Below are 21,955 nucleotides of genomic sequence, written 5' to 3'. Positions count from 1 at the left end.
GCTTAGTTGCTCAGTCATGCCCAAATGTTTGCAACCCCATGGACTGTAGCCCACCAGGCTCCTCTGTCCATGGGGATTCTCCAGGCAAGAATACTGGAGTGGGTCACCATGCCCTCCTCCAGGGGATCTTCCCAACCCAGGGATTGAACCCAGGTCTCCCACATTGCAGGCAGATTCTTTACTGTCTGAACTAGCAGGGAAGCCCAACAGTTGATAGGTCCTGAAAAACAAACCTCATTACCTTTGTCAGTCAGAACCTGCTCATAGCCCTGATCTTGGGATCTCAGGGGTTACCTGTAGAAGCTCCCAACACAGAGAGATGGATGCTTCAAAGCAGGTTGACTCCAGTATCCACCTAGCTCTTCTCTGCTTGTCAGGACATTGATGGAAGACCACTCCCTGCAGGTGGTGGTATGTCATTTTTGTCATTTTTTTTAATCTTATCAAAGTCCTCATTCAGATTATTATAGCTTTCACTTTATAAGTAGTTGTTACTTAAGTCTAGTTATTGTTCCTTTTTTCTTTGGTCTTATTGTAGCTTCATTTCTCTTCTTATTTTTCACTACTCATATTTGTAGCTTACTGTCTGATCATACCATGTGGTTGATCTGCTAAGCTTCATTAGCTCAAGTGCCTGCTGAGTCACTTCAATTGTGTCCTCCTCTTTCCGACCCTATGGGCTGTACCCTGCCCAGGCTTCCCTGTCCACGGGATTCTCTAGGCAAGGGTACTGGAGTGGGTTGCCTTGCCCTCCTCCAGGGGATCTTCCCAACCCAGGGATTGAAATCACACATCTCTTATGCCTCCTGCATTGGCAGGCAGTCTCTTTACACCTAGGACGCCCTCATTAAGTTAAAGTAATTCACCTCAAATATTTTACTCTCTTTTGAAGATAGTCTTTTGTTACAAGGATATGACATGCAGGAAGTCAGTAATAAAGAAGCATTTTGGAGAACAATTAAGTTATTTTTCCCTCCTATTGGCCCAATAACCACCTTTCTGGCCCTCAGAAGTAAATTCATCATTATAAGAAAATAAAAGTCTTTTATTTTACAATAACAAGTGCTTCTAAACATACATTGGGTGTGAAAATGGGAACCCAGACAGTGAGAAGGGAAGGTCCAGGAAATGAAACCAGTAGAGAATTAGCTATAGGAAATAATGTAGAAGACAAATTATTAGTTGGGCAGGATAAAAGCAGCTAAACCATTGTTTTAGATATTACATCAAGGAGTTTTACCTGGTTCATGCACAAAGCAGAGGTATTATATTCTTCCACGATTTAACTGGAAGAAGATGAAGATCAGTAAAAGATCAGTTTTAAAAAAAATACAAAATTTGCAGTTTCATCACATTTGCTCTGACTTAAGATATATAATAAAAGTGAAAGTGAAGTCGCTCATCCTGTCTGACTGTTTGTGGCCCCATGACCTGTAACCCACCAGACTTCTCTGTCTGTGGAATTTTCCAGGCCAGAATACTGGAAAAGAGGGTTGCCACACCCTCCTCCAGGAGATCTTCCCAACCCAGGGATCTAACCCTTGTCTCTTGTATCTGCTGCATTGGAAGGCCAATTCTTTACCACTGGAGCCACTTGGGAAGCCCCTCCTCTAATTTTAATTGATGTTAAAACCTATTATAGTGATTGAAGTATAAGATGACTACGGCCTGGACCAGACTGATTGTACAGAAATGAGTTGTGAAGAAGACATATATTTTGGTGATTAATGGCACATGAGAGGTCAAAGGTGACTCCCAGGTTTCTGGTCAAAGTGACCAGGAAAATGGTTGTGCCATTGACCCTTTCCGAGGACACAATTAGCCTGGCTTTTATCCTTAACCCTTAATTAAATTGGTGGAGGTCTATAAAGAGAGAAATTATTGGTTCCATAAATCCAAAACCATTCCTCTCCTTTAAAAATAATTCTTCTTCAGTTACTCAGTAACACTGAACCTTCAAGTCAGGCATCAGATTTTATGGTTTATTTATAGTAATGATATTTAAATGTCAGCTTTGGGCCAGTTAGTAATATTTATGAAAGGATATATATTCAGGGAGGAAGAACTGTGCCAGTTTTTACAGGCAAATCCAATTTTTAAAAAAACACGCTATGAAACAGAAGATTGTCATGCAATGTATTTTTAATTGAAATATTTGACCATAAATGAGGTCTCATAGAGTCGAACACAATGGAGAGAACTATCCACAGCAACATACACCAGTTTATGATATCACTTGTAAAGTTTTCAAAACCCTCCCTCCTCAAACACAAAAAGAGGAAAGGATAAATATACATAGAAAAGTTTAAAAAAAACCACCTAATATCTGACTAGAACAATTTGCAAGATTCATTTGATCCACTTCGGAATATGTATATATTCAAGTGGATGCTTTCCAATTCATAATGTGAGATATTTGAGTCCTTGTATATATGATTTTATACTTTTGCTAACGTTTCCTAGCTGGCTCAGTTCTAAAGAATCCACCTGCAATGCAAGAGACTCAGGTTCAATCCCTGGGTCAGGAACATTGCCTGGAGAAGGAAATGGCAACCCACTCCAGTATTTCTTCCTAGGAAATCCCATGTGACAGAGGAGCCTGGTGGACTAGTGTCCACGTGGTCGAAAAATAGCAGGCCATGACTTAGTTACTAAACAACAACTTTCTCTAACAAATGGTAGAAGTTATTACAGTTTGAATCACATTTAAGACACAGCATTGATGTAGTGTCGAGATTAGTTGGTAGATAGTATGTTCAAAATCTGAGTAAACCACTCCAGATAACACAAACACTGTCTAGTAACTAACACTTGAATCTATTTTGAGATTTAGTAGCTGTAGATTATTATTTTATGAACATTTCCTCTCTATAGCACCCCTTCAGTAGTGGACTTAGATAGTTCCTAAAATGTCAAGAACAATTACAGCAATCTATTATAAAGTTTTACCTTGGGACCTATTTAAAAAAAAAAAAAAGAAAACCTGATTTGTTTACTAGAACATAGAATTTAGCTACAGGAAAACATTTAAAAAGTAAGTTTTGATCCCTACAGCATCTGGGAGCAGCAAATGAACATCAGTATGCCCACTGTTAACGTGAGGATCACATGGATTTGAGAGCTCCTTGAGGATAGAACCTGTGACATTTTTACCTGTGTATTTCTAGAGTTTGTCTCAGTGTCTGGCCCATGATAGATACTTGGTCAAGCAAATGAATTAGCAAATGAGGTTGCCAGCTCTGAGCATCAGTAGAAGAGGGACTGAAGAATATTGTGTTGAAACTTCCCCAGCGTTTTACATAGCTCTAATATCTGATATAAAGAGCACATTCACACACACACAAACACACTTACATAGACAGCTCCTAAACTATTCTACACAGCTCTTTTTAGAATTCAAATTATCAACTACAGTGACCCCCTTCTCAGGTGTTAAAATACCAGACTTCACAGCATTTCAGTATCTTTATTTTCCTAGACTCTCCCCTTTTGGGGTTTCCACAATTCAAATATCTGGCCAGCTTCCCTCTTTCTCATCAGTTTCTCTTTCTTTCAATCTTCCCAATGGATGTCTGTTTCCCTAGTGTTTCCTACTCAGCCCATTTCCCCTCTTCCGCTAAGTTTATGCTGAGTGCTTATATGCTCGTGTGCACCTCTGGTTCCTATATCTAGTCTATGCTCACTCAACGTTTTCAGCCCCAAACCTCCTCTAACCCATTAGCTTTTTTTTTTTTCCATTTATTTTTATTAGTTGGAGGCTAATTACTTTACATCATTGCAGTAGTTTTTGTCATACATTGAAATGAATTAGCCATGGATTTACATGTATTCCCCATCCCGGTCCCCCCTCCCACCTCCCTCTCCACCTGATCCCTCTGGGTCTTCCCAGTGCACCAGGCCCGAGCACTTGTCTCATGCACCCAACCTGGGCTGGTGATCTGTTTCACCCTAGATAATATACATGTTTCAATGCTGTTCTTTTGAAACATCCCACCCTCGCCTTCTCCCAGAGTCCACAAGTCTGTTCTATACATCTGAGTCTCTTTTTCTGTTTTACATATAGGGTTATCGTTACCATCTTTCTAAATTCTGTATATATGTGTTAGTATACGGTAATGGTCTTTATCTTTCTGGCTTACTTCGCTCTGTATAATGGGCTCCAGTTTCATCCATCTCATTAGAACTGATTCAAATGTATTCTTTTTAATGGCTGAGTAATATTCCATGGTGTATATGTACCACAGCTTCCTCATCCATTCGTCTGCTGATGGGCATCTAGGTTGCTTCCATGTCCTGGCTATTATAAACAGTGCTGCGATGAACATTGGGGTGCACGTGTCTCTTTCAGATCTGGTTTCCTTGGTGTGTATGCCCAGAAGTGGGATTGCTGGGTCATATGGTGGTTCTATTTCCAGCTTTTTAAGAAATCTCCACACTGTTTTCCATAGTGGCTGTACTAATTTGCATTCCCACCAACAGTGTAAGAGGGTTCCCTTTTCTCCACACCCTCTCCAGCATTTATTGCTTGTAGACTTTTACAAGCAACTCCTCCAGCTCAACTACAGAAAAATAAATGACCCAATCAAAAAATGGGCCAAAGAACTAAACAGACATTTCTCCGAGGAAGACATACAGATGGCTAACAAACCCATTAGCTTTTATCTCTAACTACACACTGAACCTGTATTCTACTCTATATCTAATTTCATATATACTTTACAGAATCATGATTTTTTTCTCTATTATCATCATCACACAATAATGAGCCCAACTAAAACCCTAGGAATTACTTTAAAATGCTTTCCTGTTCTTTATTCCTTTATTAAAAAAATAAAATACCTGAACACATTTCTTTACTGGAGATTTAGCTCTTGAATTCCTCCTGACTGTTTCCTTTAAAATGTCTTCTTCGCAGGTCTTTAAGCTGACATTTGATGTGATTGTTGACTCAAGCCTTTGCCTATGTTAGTTTCTTCCCATTTTAATCCTTACTGCCTGTGGCTCCCAGAAGCACATCATACTACCCCCCTTCTTAAAATCCTCTAATGATGCATTATCCTAAGCAGGAAGAGGATAAATAATAAATGTGACGTTGTATATGAGATGTGTATGATCTCAATGCAACATAATTATACAAAAAAGTTCATCTATTAGAGGTCAAATTTTACTCCCACTCTCAGAACCCATATCCTGAACTCTTAACTGCCAGGATCTCAGAATGGAGATATTTGGAGATAAAGTCTTTAGAGAAGTTATTAAGTTAAAATAAGGGCATTGGGCTGGACCCTAATCCAACACGACTGGCGCATTTATAAAAGGGAAATTTGGACACAGAGAAAACCTAGGGGAAAATATGATGTAGAACAAGAGGGAGAAGACAGCTATCTACTAGCCAAAGAGAGAGACCCAGAACAGATTGTTCCCTCACAGCCTTTGAAATGAACCAGTTCTACTGAATCTTCATTCAGAATTCTAGCCTCCAGAACTGTGAGACAATAAACATCTGTTGTTTAAGCCACCCAGTCTGTGGCACTTCGTTATGGCAGTCCTAGGAAACCAAGATGATTCCCATTTTTACCATTTTTACCACTGCCACATATACACATGCACATATTGTTAACCACACTGCCTTGCTAATAATATGCTATCTGTACAGAAGCCTCAGGGGAGATTTCCAAACAGTCCTCCTGTAGGATTTTAGTCCTCAGGAGTCTGAGAGACTGATGTTTTAACCATGAGCAAACACATTTCACATCATATCATAGGATGAAAGCTACTTCATCAGAAAACCTTTTTTCTCATTAAACAGCAATGCCAAGTGTAATTTACCACTAGTAATTTGTAATACTAGGAATTACATCTATTAATTCTGCCATCTAGTAAAGAATCTGCCATCTAGTAAAGAAATCAGTAACAACCAAAAAAGCTATGGAAATAGTATTAGGTATTAGTAGCTAGCAATCTCATGCTGCTTCTTACGGGTCAGATGCTCTTCCAAGCACGCATAGAATCACTGACCTTGCTGGCCTCACTGATCTTTCTTTTCATGGACTGAGGTCATGTCTCTTCTGAGTGAGAAAGATGCTTCCAAAGGATGGAAAATCATAAAAGCAGAAATTGAGGAAGATCCAGTTTTTCTGTGATGTGTTTAGTCCCCTGGAGAAAAAATTAACGCAGCTATGTTCTTCAGGCATGTTGTAAATTTTGATTTTGGATTTCAGTGCCGCATTAACCTGATAAATACAGATTTTGTTTTAGCGCACTGCAAATTTTCTTAGACAAATTCACATTGTGAAGTGTTTCTCGAATCCGGTTGTTCTAGAACTTTAGTAAGAAATAGAGTCATACTGGAGAGCTAGTTAAAAGAGACTCTTGGGTACTATTCCCAAAAGTTCTGTTTCACTATGTCTGGGGAAAGGGGAACCTGAATTTGCATATCTAGGAAGTTCACAGATGCTGCTGCTACTGCTGATCCAGGGACCACATTTTGAGAGCCACCGATCGAAGCGATAAGCATTAACTGAAAACTGGAATCCCTGATCGTCAGTTAACAGCTCTCTTATCTGACAAAATTCTCCAGAGGGTTGCCAAATGGAAGAAACAACAGTATGTATGACTGATTATAAATGTTCAATCAGTTGGTATACTTAGAAAAACCACCAGGATCTTTTTTTTTTTTTCGTTGTGCACATGTGTTTACTTATTTTTATTTCAGGACTATTTGGCAGAATTTATCATTAGTTGGGAAAATGCATGTGTGGTCTGTGTATACGTTATTATATGTGAGTATGTGTATGTTGAAAATAATTCTCAACAGCAGTCTAATACATAAATTTGAGGGTCTATTTATGTGGAGCATTAATAGAGCACATGGAGCATTCCTATTTCTAATGGAGCATTCTTATTTCTGAATACATTTTTTGAGTAATTGAGGAAGATAAACAGCCTAATTATGTAAAGTTGTCTTCTTGTTAGCAGACATGGTTTTCTCAAAACTTTGCTACTCTCTTAGTCTCCCCCTAGTGTTCTTAACTGGATATGAAAAGTATCAGATAGCAGTTTGCATTCCCAACAGTATAGGAGACTTCCTTTTTCACCACACCCTCTCCAGCATTTATTGTTTGTGGATTTTTTGGATGATGGTCATTTTGACCTGTGTGAGGCGATAATCTCATTGCAGTTTTCATTTGCATTTCTTTAATGATTAGAGATATTGAACATCTTTTCATGTACCTCTTGACCATCTAAATGCCTTCTTTGGAGAAATATCTATTTAGGTCTTCTGCCCATTTCTTGATTGGGAGGCTTAGAGAATGAGCTTATGGTTATGAGGGGTGAGGGAGAGGGATAGTTAGGGAGTTCATAATTGACATGTACCCACTACTATATTTAAAATGAATAACCAACAAGGACCTACTGTATAGCACAGGGAATTCTCCTCAAAATTATTTAACAACCTAAGTGGGAAAAGTATTTGAAAAAGAATAGCTGCATATCTATCTGATTTACTTTGTTGTACTTCTGAGGCTAACACAATGTTGTTAATCAATTATACTCAAATATAAAATGAAGAAAAAAATAGGAACAGATAACCTTCTTATATTTGATATATTCAACAGTGAATTATAGGTATATCAAAGGGATTCACATGTTCCTTTAAGGTAGTACCAGTATTTTTGTCAGTGCTCAAGATAATTGCAAAATGAGAGTGATGCTTAGAAAAAATGATTATTTTACAAAACATAGAGCCTATGCATCTTAGGGCCTTCCCAGGTGGCACTAGTGCTAAAGAACACACCTGCCAATACAGTAGACATAAGAGACATGGGTTCAATCCCTGGATCAGGAAGATCCCCTGGAGGAGGGCATGGTAACCCACTCCAGTATTCTGACCTGGAGACTCCCATGGGCAGAGGAGCCTGGCGAGCGACAGTCCATGGGGTCGCAAAAGAGTTGGACATGACTTAATGACTAAACAACAAGTGACAGTTAAATTTAAAAGGTAAAAACAGGTGAGTTAAGATTGTTTTTAACCCACTATTTTCAGTCTTAAGATTATAGTGTGTATTTTACACTTGCAGCCTTTCTCAATTTGGACCAGCTACAATTGAAGTGCTCAATAACCACACATGACCAGTGGCTTCTATATTGGACAGCACAGTATTAGATCATATTTTCTCTTATACATTTGCTTTAAAGGAAAAATGTAAGCATTTGTTATGGACTATGGGATATTTTACTTTTAGCTTAAATCGCACTTATTAAGACAGGAGCACCAATCCAAAAAAATGGCTCCAAATTGTCGAGTCTCTAACGTACTGACAGAGAGCAACCTAGAAAATGAACTGGAAGGCTATTTCTCAGGTGGAGGAGGGACATGCATATTGACAAGCCTCACCCTGTGATTTCAGCCATCTTTGCTTGAGTTAGGTTTACGGTTTTGTAGGACTGAATGTCTGATTCCTTTTAAATTTCTGAGTTCAAATATGAAATACAATTGCTCCTTCATCTGCCGTCAAAGAAGAAAGGATGGTGAATAGACTTCCGTAAGCTTTTGCTGTTATTGCACAAGTTGCCGCTATTTAAAATGGCTTCCCTTGAGTTCACACCAATTTCATAACTAGTACCATGTAAAACCATATTCTTTACTTCTTGACTTGTTTTTCTCCACTTATGCAAACCCCCTGAGATTAGAAACTCTTTCACTTTCCAATTTATTTCTCTATCCCTAATACATGTGCTGCCACATGTAGGTTCCCCATTGAATAAACAATAGATTTATTTAAACTGAGCAATTTCTTTCAACATCAGGAAATATCTTTCTCCAAGTATACCTTTTAAACACAATCGTTCTTTTGCAGTCTTTACACATTCTCCTTTTTCATCTTTTCTTCTGACCCTGTGTGGTAGACAGTGTATAGGACACATAGTTGAGACAGTCATTTTTTCCTCTACTCAGATCCCTTGGGAATTTCCATCTAATTCCATGTCTCAGCCAATATGTTGCTAACAGAGATGACCAACTTAATTTACTTCATAGAGTCGTTAGAATGATTATTTCGGTATATTGTAATTTATAAAATTACCAGGTTAGCCAAAAATTTGGGGTTTTTCCATTAAAATATAGAGGTTTGAATACATTAAAAATTGCAAAGACAACAACAGAAAACTTTAATTTGGATAAATATCAACCAAGAAAAGGAAAGGAAAATTAGGATGAGAATAGTAGAAGTGTGTTATGTCCCAGTTTTTCATCTCAAGAAATCAATATATATGCAAACTGATAAATTTAATAAATTGTCCATGGGGTTGCAAAGAGTCAGACATAACTGAGCGGCTTTCACTTTTTTTTTCCCCTTAAATTCTAAAATCATCAGAGTTAAAAAGGGAAAAAAGAGTTAAAAGGCAAAATGACTAGGATGTGTAACTGGGCATAAAGAGTAAATGGGAAAAACTTGCAATTCACCCTTAAATACTGTTATTTTCTTTATTCCCAGTGATTTTTATTACTTTAGTGAGTGTTAGTCGCTTATTCGTGTCTGACTCTGTAACCCCATGGACTGTAGTCAGCCCATCTTTTCTGCCCATGGGGATTTCCCAGGCAAGAATATTGGAGTAGGTTGCCATTTCCTTCTCCAGTGAGTCTTCCTGACCCAGGGATTGAATCCAGATCTCCTGCATTGCAGGCAGATTCTTTACCTTCTGAGCTACCAGCCCTGGTATATTAAATTAAATATACTTTAAGACAAAGAAAGAAATGTAATGGAAAAATCCAAATGAACTTTTTGGCCAACTCAATACAAATGCTTCAAAATACTGCATGCGCGCGCGCATGTGTGTGTGTGTGTAATCATGTATGGGTATTGGACACAAAATACTCTTCTTTCATCCTTTAAAGTATTCCCATCTGCATGGTCCACCTTGTCTCCAGATTATATATGATCTTTCCTGTCTCAAGAGAAAGATATATAACTTTCTATCTGTATCAGACATTTGGAAAATTAACTATATGCAAATTTCCAACAGTCTGTGATTGTGTCATATACAGGTGTAATTACCAATGTGGTGGAAAACCCCTGATGGGCATAATTCAGGGCTATGATGAAAGGAAGGATCTAATAAAATGCCATTTAATATATCTGTTTCTATGTTTCAAATAGTCCTCTAACTTGTTCACTCTGATTCAGAATTTAATATTCTCATCATTTTATTTATTTAAAGTCTTATAGAGGGCATATTAGGAAATAATAATTTTCATAGTTGATTCTACAACTTTATTTTTAAATTATAAATAAATGTAAAACTTCTTTGAAAATCATGGCAGAAAGAATATAAGAATAAAATATTTATCAAGGGAAATATTAATTTTTAATTCTGATTTTTAAAAAGTGTACTTTGGAAATTGTTACAAATTGTATTAAGATCAAACTATCTTGCCCAGAATATTTTTTTTTCCATTTATTTTTATTAGTTGGAGGCTAATTACTTTACATCATTGCAGTGGTTTTTGTCATACATTGAAATGAATTAGCCATGGATTTACATGCATTCCCCATCCCGGTCCCCCCTCCCACCTCCCTCTTCACCCGATCCCTCTGAGTCTTCCCAGTGCACCAGGCCCGAGCACTTGTCTCATGCACCCAACCTGGGCTGGTGATCTGTTTCACCCTAGATAATATACATGTTTCGATGCTGTTCTCTTGAAACATCCCACCCTCGCCTTCTCCCAGAGTCCACAAGTCTGTTCTATACATCTGAGTCTCTTTTTCTGTTTTGCATATAGGGTTATTGTTACCATCTTTCTAAATTCCATATATATGTGTTAGTATACGGTAATGGTCTTTATCTTTCTGGCTTACTTCGCTCTGTATAATGGGCTCCAGTTTCATCCATCTCATTAGAACTGATTCAAATGAATTCTTTTTAATGGCTGAGTAATATTCCATGGTGTATATGTACCACAGCTTCCTCATCCATTTGTCTGCTGATGGGCATCTAGGTTGCTTCCATGTCCTGGCTATTATAAACAGTGCTGCGATGAACATTGGGGTGCACGTGTCTCTTTCAGATCTGGTTTCCTCGGTGTGTATGCCCAGAAGTGGGATTGCTGGGTCATATGGCAGTTCTATTTCCAGCTTTTTAAGAAATCTCCACACTGTTTTCCATAGTGGCTGTACTAATTTGCATTCCCACCAACAGTGTAAGAGGGTTCCCTTTTCTCCACACCCTCTCCAGCATTTATTGCTTGTAGACTTTTGGATAGCAGCCATCCTGACTGGCGTGTAACGGTACCTCATTGTGGTTTTGATTTGCATTTCTCTGATAATGAGTGATGTTGAGCATCTTTTCATGTTTTTTTTGCCATCTGTATGTCTTCCTTGGAGAAATGTCTGTTTAGTTCTTTGGCCCATTTTTTGATTGGGTCATTTATTTTTCTGGAGTTGAGCTGGAGGAGTTGCTTGTATATTTTTGAGATTAATCCTTTGTCTGTTGCTTCGTTTGCTATTATTTTCTCCCAATCTGAGGGCTGTCTTTTCACCTTGCTTATAGTTTCCTTTGTTGTGCAAAAGGTTTTAAGTTTCATTAGGTCCCATTTGTTTACTTTTGCTTTTGTTTCTAAAATTCTAGGATGTGGGTCATAGAGGATCCTGCTGTGATTTATATCGGAGAGTGTTTTGCCTATGTTCTCCTCTAGGAGTTTTATAGGTTCTGGTCTTACATTTAGATCTTTAATCCATTTTGAGTTTATTTTTGTGTATGGTGTTAGAAAGTGTTCTAGTTTCATTCTTTTACAGGTGGTTGACCAGTTTTCCCAGCACCACTTGTTAGAGGTTGTCTTTTTTTCATTGTATATCCTTGCCTCCTTTGTCAAAGATAAGGTGACCATAGGTTTGTGGATTTATCTCTGGGCTTTCTATTCTGTTCCATTGATCTGTATTTCTGTCTTTGTGCCAGTACCATACTGTCTTGATGACTGTGGCTTTGTAGTAGAGTCTGAAGTCAGGCAGGTTGATTCCTCCAGTTCCATTCTTCTTTCTCAAGGTTACTTTGGCTATTCGAGGTTTTTTGTATTTCCATACAAATTGTGAAATTATTTGTTCTAGTTCTGTGAAAAATACCGTTGGTAGTTTGATAGGGATTGCATTGAATCTATAGATTGCTTTGGGTAGTAGTTGCCCAGAATATTTTATGTGACTATATATGCATATAACTTTGAATTAAAAATATACTTGACATTCTGTATCAATTAAATGGATGAAAATTGCTAATAACATATTTTTACTGTCACCTAATTTGAAAGTGAATTTTATTTTATGTAATATCTCTTAGAATATAAAAACCACACATGGTTTTAGTGGTATTTCACCATAAATGCATCAGAAAACATGAATGAAACTAACAGATCTTATAGCTCCAACTCTTCTGAGGTCAGTTTCTAGTATTTATAAATACATATTTTAAAACATTAAAATATTCTCTCATGGTTAAATAGTTTAAGACAAGTCTAAGAATCTTGTCCTAAGTACTTTGGAGCACTGCAGTACATAAGTTGAGACACACTTGGTTTAAGTCTCTTAAACCATGTCCTCCATACACTCATCATTGGGAGAAGAACATAGTATTGCAATGGAAGAATTTATGATTTCCCTAGATATATAGAGCCAAACTACTACATTATCTAAATTTTGAGCCATTTTGCCTCAACTGTTCAGTTATGAAAGTGTTACAAAAATCTTTAAAAACATTCTGTGAATAGGATAACTCTTTAGTGTTAAATCCAAATCAGTATTAAATTCAAAATCAACACAGACTAACCATTTGATAGTAGTCCAAAAGCTGAAACATGACTCATTGCTAATCATATTGATGACCAACATTCAGAAGTTGGTTTAAAAATTTAGTTGCAATGTATTTAAAAAATAAATTAAATCTGGCTAAGAATTCTTTATCCTCCACATTTAGGTAGATGACAGAATCTCTGAAAAACAGCAGTAAAGGATATGTTCTGAATAGTGAAAAAATATATATTTAAATTGATATTATAATATTATACAAACATATACAGTTAAAAAATAAATGAGCTTCCCTTATAGCTAAATAGATAAAGAATCTGGCTGCAATGTGGGAGACCCAGGTTCGATTCCTGTGTCAGGAAGATCCCCTGGAGAAGGAAATGGCAACCCACTCCGGTATTCTTGCCTGGAGAATCCCATGGACAGAGGAGCCTGGCAGCCTACAGTCCACAGGGTCTCAAGAGTCAGACACGACTTAGCAACTAAACCAACCACCACGTACAGTAAAATACCATGAATATTGAGGAGAATTATACGAAAGTATAAGTAGAGGTATCTATGTTTGTATACGGCTGATGTTTAACTCGTATGTGCCATTTAGCTTAGTAGACAGAAACAAAATTGTAAAGAGATTATATTCTTACTTGTACACCAGATAAAAGCCAAAAACAAAAGTTGTCAGACAAATGTATGTTAATATTATTTTAACAAGTAATTGAACTTGAAATCAATCTCCCAACCATACTGATGCAAAATTCTGAATCCTTAACATTCTTTGTTGATATTAAATGCTGACATTTAGTATAGGTGCAGATTTTGACAAGACTAATAATACTATTTTTACATGTAATTATTTAAATTACCCATAATGCCTCAGTTTAATTGTGTTCACTAAATTTACATGCATAATTTATGACATCGATGCTGTCAACCATCAATCTACATTTCAGACAGCAACTCATCAACTAAATGACAGGGTAAAATGTTTCAACAGATTCCCAAAAGATCTTCAACTTTTGAGGACAGAAGTTTGTATCATATTTATGTGTTTAAGGAGAATATATATTTGGTGAAATTTCCTCAAGACTCCTTCAGAAAGACCACAGTTATGCTAATTCAAAGGGAAAAAAGCCCATAGAATAAAGACTGTTAATTTATTTTCTTTGTTCTAACTTTTTATTGATATATAATTGACATAATATTCTATTGGTTTCAAATGTAGAACATAATTATCTGATATATATATATATATATTATATACATATATATAATATCCTCTGAAGAAGGAAATGGCTACCAGTCCAGTAGTCTTGCCTGGAGAGTTCCATGGACAGAGGAGCTTGGCCGGCTTTAGTCCACAGGGTTACAAAGCGTCAGACACACGGAGTGACTAACACTTTCACTTTCATATATGTTGAAATGATCAATGCAATAAAATCTAATTAACATCTATCACTGTTCAGTTATCCTTTCTGTTTCTATGATGAGAAAGAACCCTTACGATCCACTCTCCTAACAACTTCCAAATATACAATACAGTGTTATTAGCTATAGTACGTTGCATTATATTCCCAGGTCTTACTTATTTTACGACTGGAAATTTATACCTTTACCCATTTGCCTACCCACATCCCTTGTCTCTAACAACCACTAATTTCTTCTCTGTGTCTATGAGTTCCTGATTTTATTTTGGTTTGATTTTTGCTTTAGATGTTATGCGTAATGGAGATCATATGGTCTTCGTCTTTCTTTTTCTGACTTATTTACTTAACATAATGTGCTCAAGGTCCATCTTTGCTGTCACAAATGATAAGATCCCCTTCTTTTTTATGACTGAATAATATTCCAGTTTGTGTATGTATCTGTGTGTGTCTGTGTGTGTGTGTGTGTGTGTGTGTATGCCTCAGTTATTCTTTATCTGTTCAGTGGACACTTTGGTTGTGCCATGGTCTTGGCTTATTATAAATAATGCTGCAGTGAACTTGGGGATGCAGATATTCTTTTCCAGTTGGTGTTATTGTTGTTTTCTAATAAATACTCACAGAATATTCACCTTTGTTTGTGTGGGCCAGCAACCACCCTAAAAGTCCTGAATAGCTTATAGACAGCTTCTCAAAATAATGTTTTAAAATACATATAATAAAATACCTTTAGGGAAAAAGTATGTTGAAATTATCAAATTTTTTATGACATTAGCTATGTGGTATCAAGTACATGGAATTTACTATTAACATATTAAATGCCAAGACATAGTAGCAGATCTTGTAACATAAAATATTAAAATAATGGTGATCATAAGGAATATGTTGAGATAATTGCAACAATTGTAATATAATAGGAAAATATGAGAAAAGAAGCCATAGATACTCCTAATAGTTCTTCAGCTTATTGTCCACTTTTTTAGCAGTTACTGAAAGTAAAAATGATTTTTTTCCCCTATCCAATATCACAGACCTTCTGAATTCTATCTGCAAGCTCTTCAGGTATTTGTAGACCTGAGGTTAACAATTCCTACCATAGATTAAGCCTTGTATTTCCATCAGTCTATTTTGTCTTTCTTTAAGAATCAAGTTATTGATCTATTTATGTCAGAAATAAAATAAGCTATTGTGCATTTTTCAGTTTATACCAGGCAAAAGAGTTGGGAATATTTTCTCTAGCCAAATAATGTAGAAAGTATTTATATTTTAATGTAACTTTCCTTTAATTTTATTTTTACCATTTTAGCAAAGTATATGGGGATGCTACATGAACATGCTTTGGAAACTGAAGTTTTTCTTGAATTCATAGAATTAATCAAAATGCCAGGCCATACAGTCTAAGGATTTAGGAATCTGAACAGTTACTCAGAGCTTTGTACTCTATTGTATCCATGCTATGCTGGCACCAGGGAAGCCCTTTCATACATGGAGAATGTAGTAAACAATTAATAGCTTAGAACATACTATTAAAACTAAGAAAATATCACATTTTTAAGGAAGAGATTAAAACACAATGAAAATGAAACTGAGGAAAATGTGAAAGTACCATATGTTTTATTTCCCTTCCCCTACTTCTCCTACATTAAATTAAAATATGTTTTGCAAATGGAATAGAAAGTATTCCTTCAAGTGTTGAATAAACTGTCAGGACACACCAATATAGGATAGTCTTTCCAGTACAGCTAATTTGCACTAATTTTCACCAGTTCCCCATGAGGCTCAGGAGAGCACATTTCCAGAAAGAGTAACAGAAAGATTGCCCTCATACATATTAGCTATTCTGTTTATAACAAAGATTTGTTAAAGACTATCTCAACATGACTTTAGAGATCAAATGTAACTCTCAGATAATAACTTTAAGATATGAATATGATTAGCATTACATCAAAACTTTTATCAAAATATCAGAAATATTCCTCCAGTTCTTTAAACCTGTATTAATTTCCTGTCACCATGTAGCAAATTGCCACAAAATCAAGGGCTTCAAACAGCACCCATGTAATACCTCACAGTCCAGTAGCTCAGATCAAGTGCAGACTCACAGAGTTCTCTACTCAAGCTGCCACACTCAAAATTTTCATCAGACAGACTTGTTTTGAAAACCTTGGGAAAACTCCATTTCCAAAATCATCCAGGTAGTTGTCAGAATCCAGTTCCTTGTGGTTATTGGGTGAGATCTATATTTTCTTCATGACTCTCAGCTAAGTAAGGAAAAAAGATGTTGAAACCATTTTATATACTCACTAATTCCATCAATTAAATATGTATTAAATAATGCCTTATACCAGTTATCATTCCAAACATTATAAGTGTACTAGCAAACCACATTCACTGCTCTGAAAAGCAGGTTATTTTACAAATATATCACAATCATTAATAATAATATGCAATAAACTCAATGCAGTCCATGGGGTCACAAAGAGTCGGACACAACTGAACAACTAAACAGAACTGAGTGAAACAGATGACTATATCTCAACACACATTCATCGTTAAACCACCGTGGGTCATTCACTGTGTTACATGCTGAAAACACACCTGAAGGATTCCATTCCCAACTTTTTATAAAACAAAGCCATGGCTATTTTACAGCAGATCATTATCAGACTAAACGATGTATTTTATTTTTTATATGTGACATTAAGGATGTATTTAATCCTAGCTTTCTTTCTAAATCTGGTGTTTTTAATCGTTGATAGATGGAGCGTAGCTAATGACCTGGAGAATATGAAAATATTCCAAGCATGCCTAAAAAATGAGACCATCAATTCAGATCCAAGGGCACTTCTCAAATAGCTGCATTTAAGGTGCCAGGATCTTGATGGTGTCTCCAGGAAATTGGAAGAAGATGATGTTTCCATCCTAAATAATCTGATAAGATAATTGAATGTTCTGTTAATCACCTTGAAATGGATGAGCCTAATATGCAAATTATATATGGCAAGAGCTAATGATCAACGAGATAATTTACTAATGATTTTCAGAAATTAAATGGTTTCAAGACTTTTCAGAATTGAAACAATTACTTAGATGTTATGATGAATTAATGTACTTTATTGTCTGGTATTCTTGCAGAAACAATATTAAAGACTGTTTAAAGATATAAATGTGAATTGGAGAATTTAAGAGTAGAGCTTCTCTCTTTTAACTATTCTTGTATTTATGGCAGTCTAATGTTTGGTTTTGTTTTTTTCCTGAAGATGCTGTACCAAACATTTCAAATTATTTTTAAATGCATATATATAGTGGCAACTACTGTAATTTTAACACACAAAAATAATAAGGGTAGAGCTCAAAGATTAAACTGCCTCATTTTTCATTTAAAAATGAACAAATTTTTACAAAGAAAAGGATAAGAAGTAAAGGAGTAAAATAAATATTGTTAAGTGCATAGCCTATTACCATATTAGAAAGTGTTGTAAACATTTGATCAGAAATCTAACAGGGATAGTTTCATCCTATTAAATCATTTCATCCTATTTCATTTCTCTGGAGAAGGAAATGACAACCCACTCTAGTATCCTTGCCTGGGCTGTCTCATGGAGAGATGACCCTGGCAGGCTACAATCCCTGGGGTTGTAAAAAAGTCAGACGTGATTCAGCAACAACAAATGGACTGAACTGAATCATCTAAAGTAAGGATACTTAGGGCTTCCCTCTTAGCTCAGTTGGTAAAGAATTTGCTTGCAGTGTAGGAGACAGGGGTTCAATTCCTGGGTCAGGAAGATCCCCTGGAGAAGGAAATGGCAACCCATTCCAATATTTTTGCTGGAGAACCCCACAGACAGAGAAGCCTGGCAGGCTACAGTCCATGGGGTAGCAAGGGTCGGATACAACTTAGAAACTAAACCACCACCACCAGGTGGCAAGTAACTACTCCAGGAATTAAGAACATCCAGTGCAAGAATACTTGAGAATTTCCTGGTTTTCTTTCTCAGGAGAATAAGCCAAGATATTAAGAGACCCTTTTTCTAGGGTCACAGAGCTAGTTGAGAGAAGAATCAGATCAAAACCTGGCTTCTTTATATACAATGCCTTGCTTTCACTCTCTAAAAGTAAGCATTTGAACTAAATACAGGAAACAACTTAGGACTGATGTTGAAATTATAAGCCATACTTTGGATCCAAGCTCTCATATACTTTCCATGTTTTCAGGAAGGAAGAAGAAAGAGCAGTGATGATAGAAATAAACTAATGCTAATAAGGTGACAAATACATACTTGATCCTGTTTCTCAATCAGCTGTTACATGTCTAATTCTAACTGTTGCTTCACCACACATTTCTCTCAGCAGACAGGTAATGTGGTCTGATAGTCCCATCTCATTAAGAATTTTCCACATTTGTTGTTATCCACAGAATCGAAGAGCCACATAGTCAAATTATTCATTCATATAATCAACCAAACAGAACTAGATGTTTTTCTGGAATTCCCTTGCTTTTTCCATGATCCTACAAATGTTGCCAATTTGATCTCTGGTTCCTCTGCCTCTTTGAAACCCAGCTTAAACATCTGGAAGTTCTCAGTTCATGTTCTGCAGAAGCCTAGTTAATGATTTTGAGCAAAACCATGTTAGAATGCAAAATGAGTGCAATTGTGTAGTAGTTTGAACATTCTTTGGCATTACCTTTCTTTGCGATTGGAGTGAAAACTGACATTTTTCAGTCCTGTGGCCACTGCTGCATTTTCCACATTTGCTGGCATATTGAGTGCAACACCTTCACAGCAGCATCTTTTAGGATTTGAAATAGCTCAGATGGAATTCCATCACCTCCACTAGCTTTGTTTATAGCAATTCTTAAGGCCCACTTGACTTCACACTCCAGGATGTCCATTTCTGGGTAAGCGGTCACACCATCATGGTTATCTGGGGTCATTGAGACCTTTCTTGTATAGGTCTATGTATTCTTGCCATCTCTTCTTTATCTCTTCTGCTTCTGTTAGGTCCTTACCATTTCTGTCTGATATCATGCTCACCTTTGCATGAAAATTTCCCTTGATATCTCCAGTTTTCTTGAAGAAATCTCTAGTTTTTCCCATTCGATTGTTTTCCTCTAATTTTTTTTTTTTTTGCATTATTCATTCAGAAGACCTTCTTATCTCTCCTTGCTATTCTCTGAAACTCTGCATTTAGTTGGTTATATCTTTCTCTTGCCTTTCTCTTCTTTCCTCAGTTATTTGTAAAGCCTCCTCAGACAACCACTTTGCATTCTTGCATTTCTTTTTCTTTGGAGTAGTTTTGGCCACTGCATCATGTACAATGTTACAAACTTCTGTCCACAGTTCTTCAGGCACTCTGTCTCCCAGATCGAATCCCTCGAATCTACTCATCACCTGCACTGCATAATCCCAAGGGATTTGATTTAGGTCATACCTGAATGGTCTAGTGGCTTTCCCTACTTTCTTCAATTTAAGTCTGAATTTGGCAATAAGGAGTTTATGATCTGAGCCACAGTCAGCTCCCAGTCTTGTTTTTGCTGACTGTGTAGAGCTTCTTCATCTTTGGCTGCAAAGAGCATAATCAATCTGATTTTGGAATTGACCATCTGGTGATGTCCATGTGTAGAGTGGTCCCTTGGGTTGTTGGAAAAGGGTGTTTGCTATGACCAGCATGTTCTTCTTGACAAAATTCTGTTAACCTTTGTCCTGCCTCATTTTCTACTTCAAGGCCAAGCTCATCTGTTATTCTAGGTATCTCTTTACTTCCTACCTTTGCATTTCAATCCCCTATAATGAAAAGGATATCTTTTTTTGCTATTAGTTCTGTGAGTTATTGTGGGTCTTCATAGAACTGGTCAACTTTAGTTTCTTTGGCCTGTTTTGGGGGCATAGACTTGGATTATTGTGATACTGAGTGGTTTGCCTTGGAAATGAACTGTGAATATGTGTATGGTGGTTTAGTCAGTAAGTTGTGTGCCTGCCAGACTCCTCTGTCCATGGGATTTCCCAGGCAAGAATACTAGAGCGTGTAGCCATTTCCTTCTCCAGGGGATCTTCCTGACTCGGGGAATATAACCACGTCTCCTGCATTGCAGGCAGATTCTTTATTTTCTGAGCCACCAGGGAAGCCCAGTGTGTTTCTATAAAGTAGCAATTATATGTTATGTATATTATTGACCTTTCTTTTGTACAAGTATTAAGTTTTCACAAAAAGTGTTTTTGAGTCATAACATAAAATAACAATATCCATTTTAAGATTTACATTCATACCTATATGAGGGCAACCTCTGTATGCTTTCTGGTAGTAAGGGAGCTAAGAATGATAAAGAACAGATGATTTGATGACAGCATTTAATGAAAAGTATAAGATTATATATTTCCACTGTTAATAAAATTTCCACAAAAATGTATGATTGTTTATAGATTATATATGGAATAACAAGTATTTTTAGTTAGGTAAAATTCATGTGTCATACATATGGCCAAAACCACTGATACAATTACTTTTCACACTATTTGTGCCATCTTGTGGGTGCAAGCATATTAAATCAAGTCAACATAGAATGTTGTTGCAGGTATGGGGCATTATTGGCCTGAAGGTATCCGAAGAAACACATTATACTGACATCTTTGCAAAGTACATCCTTGAAGTTTGGACAATCCATTTAAAATTCAGTAATTCAATACCAACTCTTCCTCAACATGCATTTAAGCCATGTATTCCATTCATCTCTGAATGTTTAATACATAAAACCACAAAGGCACTGTGTTCTATAATTATGAGAATGCAGCTCAGGTTGGTAATCAGCATTAACATTCTGGCTTCTGTAATATACACAAAGCTTACCTTCAGAGCCAAATCATAGGCTCTGGCTGAGAGTATAAATTTCTTGAAAGTGTTTAAGGACAAAAGATGCAACATTTCAAGATTAAAAGGAGAGGACAGTAAGGCCCTGATGCAATGAGTATGTACATAGAGAAGGCAACTATAAACATAAGAATAAATACAAAATCTTGCATTTGTTTTTAATTGACCTCTTTTTTTTTCATTTATTTTTATTAGTTGGAGGCTAATTACTTTACATCATTGCAGTGGTTTTTGTCATACATTGAAATGAATTAGCCATGGATTTACATGTATTCCCCATCCCGGTCCCCCCTCCCACCTCCCTCTCCACCCAATCCCTCTGGGTCTTCCCAGTGCACCAGGCCCGAGCACCTGTCTCATGCATCCAACCTGGGCTGGTGATCTGTTTCACCCTAGATAACATACATGTTTCAATGCTGTTCTCTCGAAACATCCCACCCTCGCCTTCTCCCACAGAGTCCACAAGTCTGTTCTATACATCTGTGTCTCTTTTTCTGTTTTGCATATAGGGTTATCGTTACCATCTTTCTAAATTCCATATATATGTGTTAGTATACTGTAATGGTCTTTATCTTTCTGGCTTACTTTGCTCTGTATAATGGGCTCCAGTTTCATCCATCTCATTAGAACTGATTCAAATGAATTCTTTTTAATGGCTGAGTAATATTCCATGGTGTATATGTACCACAGCTTCCTTATCCATTCGTCTGCTGATGGGCATCTAGGTTGCTTCCATGTCCTGGCTATTATAAACAGTGCTGCGATGAACATTGGGGTGCACGTGTCCCTTTCAGATCTGGTTTCCTCTGTGTGTATGCCCAGAAGTGGGATTGCTGGGTCATATGGCAGTTCTATTTCCAGCTTTTTAAGAAA

General features: G+C 36.7%; 1 protein-coding gene across 15 annotated transcripts in view; it reads left to right on the top strand.

Annotated features, from left to right (window-relative positions):
* Positions 1-21,955, top strand: part of ROBO2 (roundabout guidance receptor 2) — a 1,429,762-nt gene that overhangs the window by 274,707 nt on the left and 1,133,100 nt on the right. The gene's annotated exons all lie outside the window — the stretch shown is intronic.

Source organism: Odocoileus virginianus, chromosome 25 (assembly GCF_023699985.2).
Source record: "Odocoileus virginianus isolate 20LAN1187 ecotype Illinois chromosome 25, Ovbor_1.2, whole genome shotgun sequence".
In the NCBI taxonomy this organism is placed as follows: Eukaryota; Metazoa; Chordata; class Mammalia; order Artiodactyla; family Cervidae; genus Odocoileus; species Odocoileus virginianus.
This window is presented reverse-complemented; position numbering and strand designations above follow the sequence as displayed.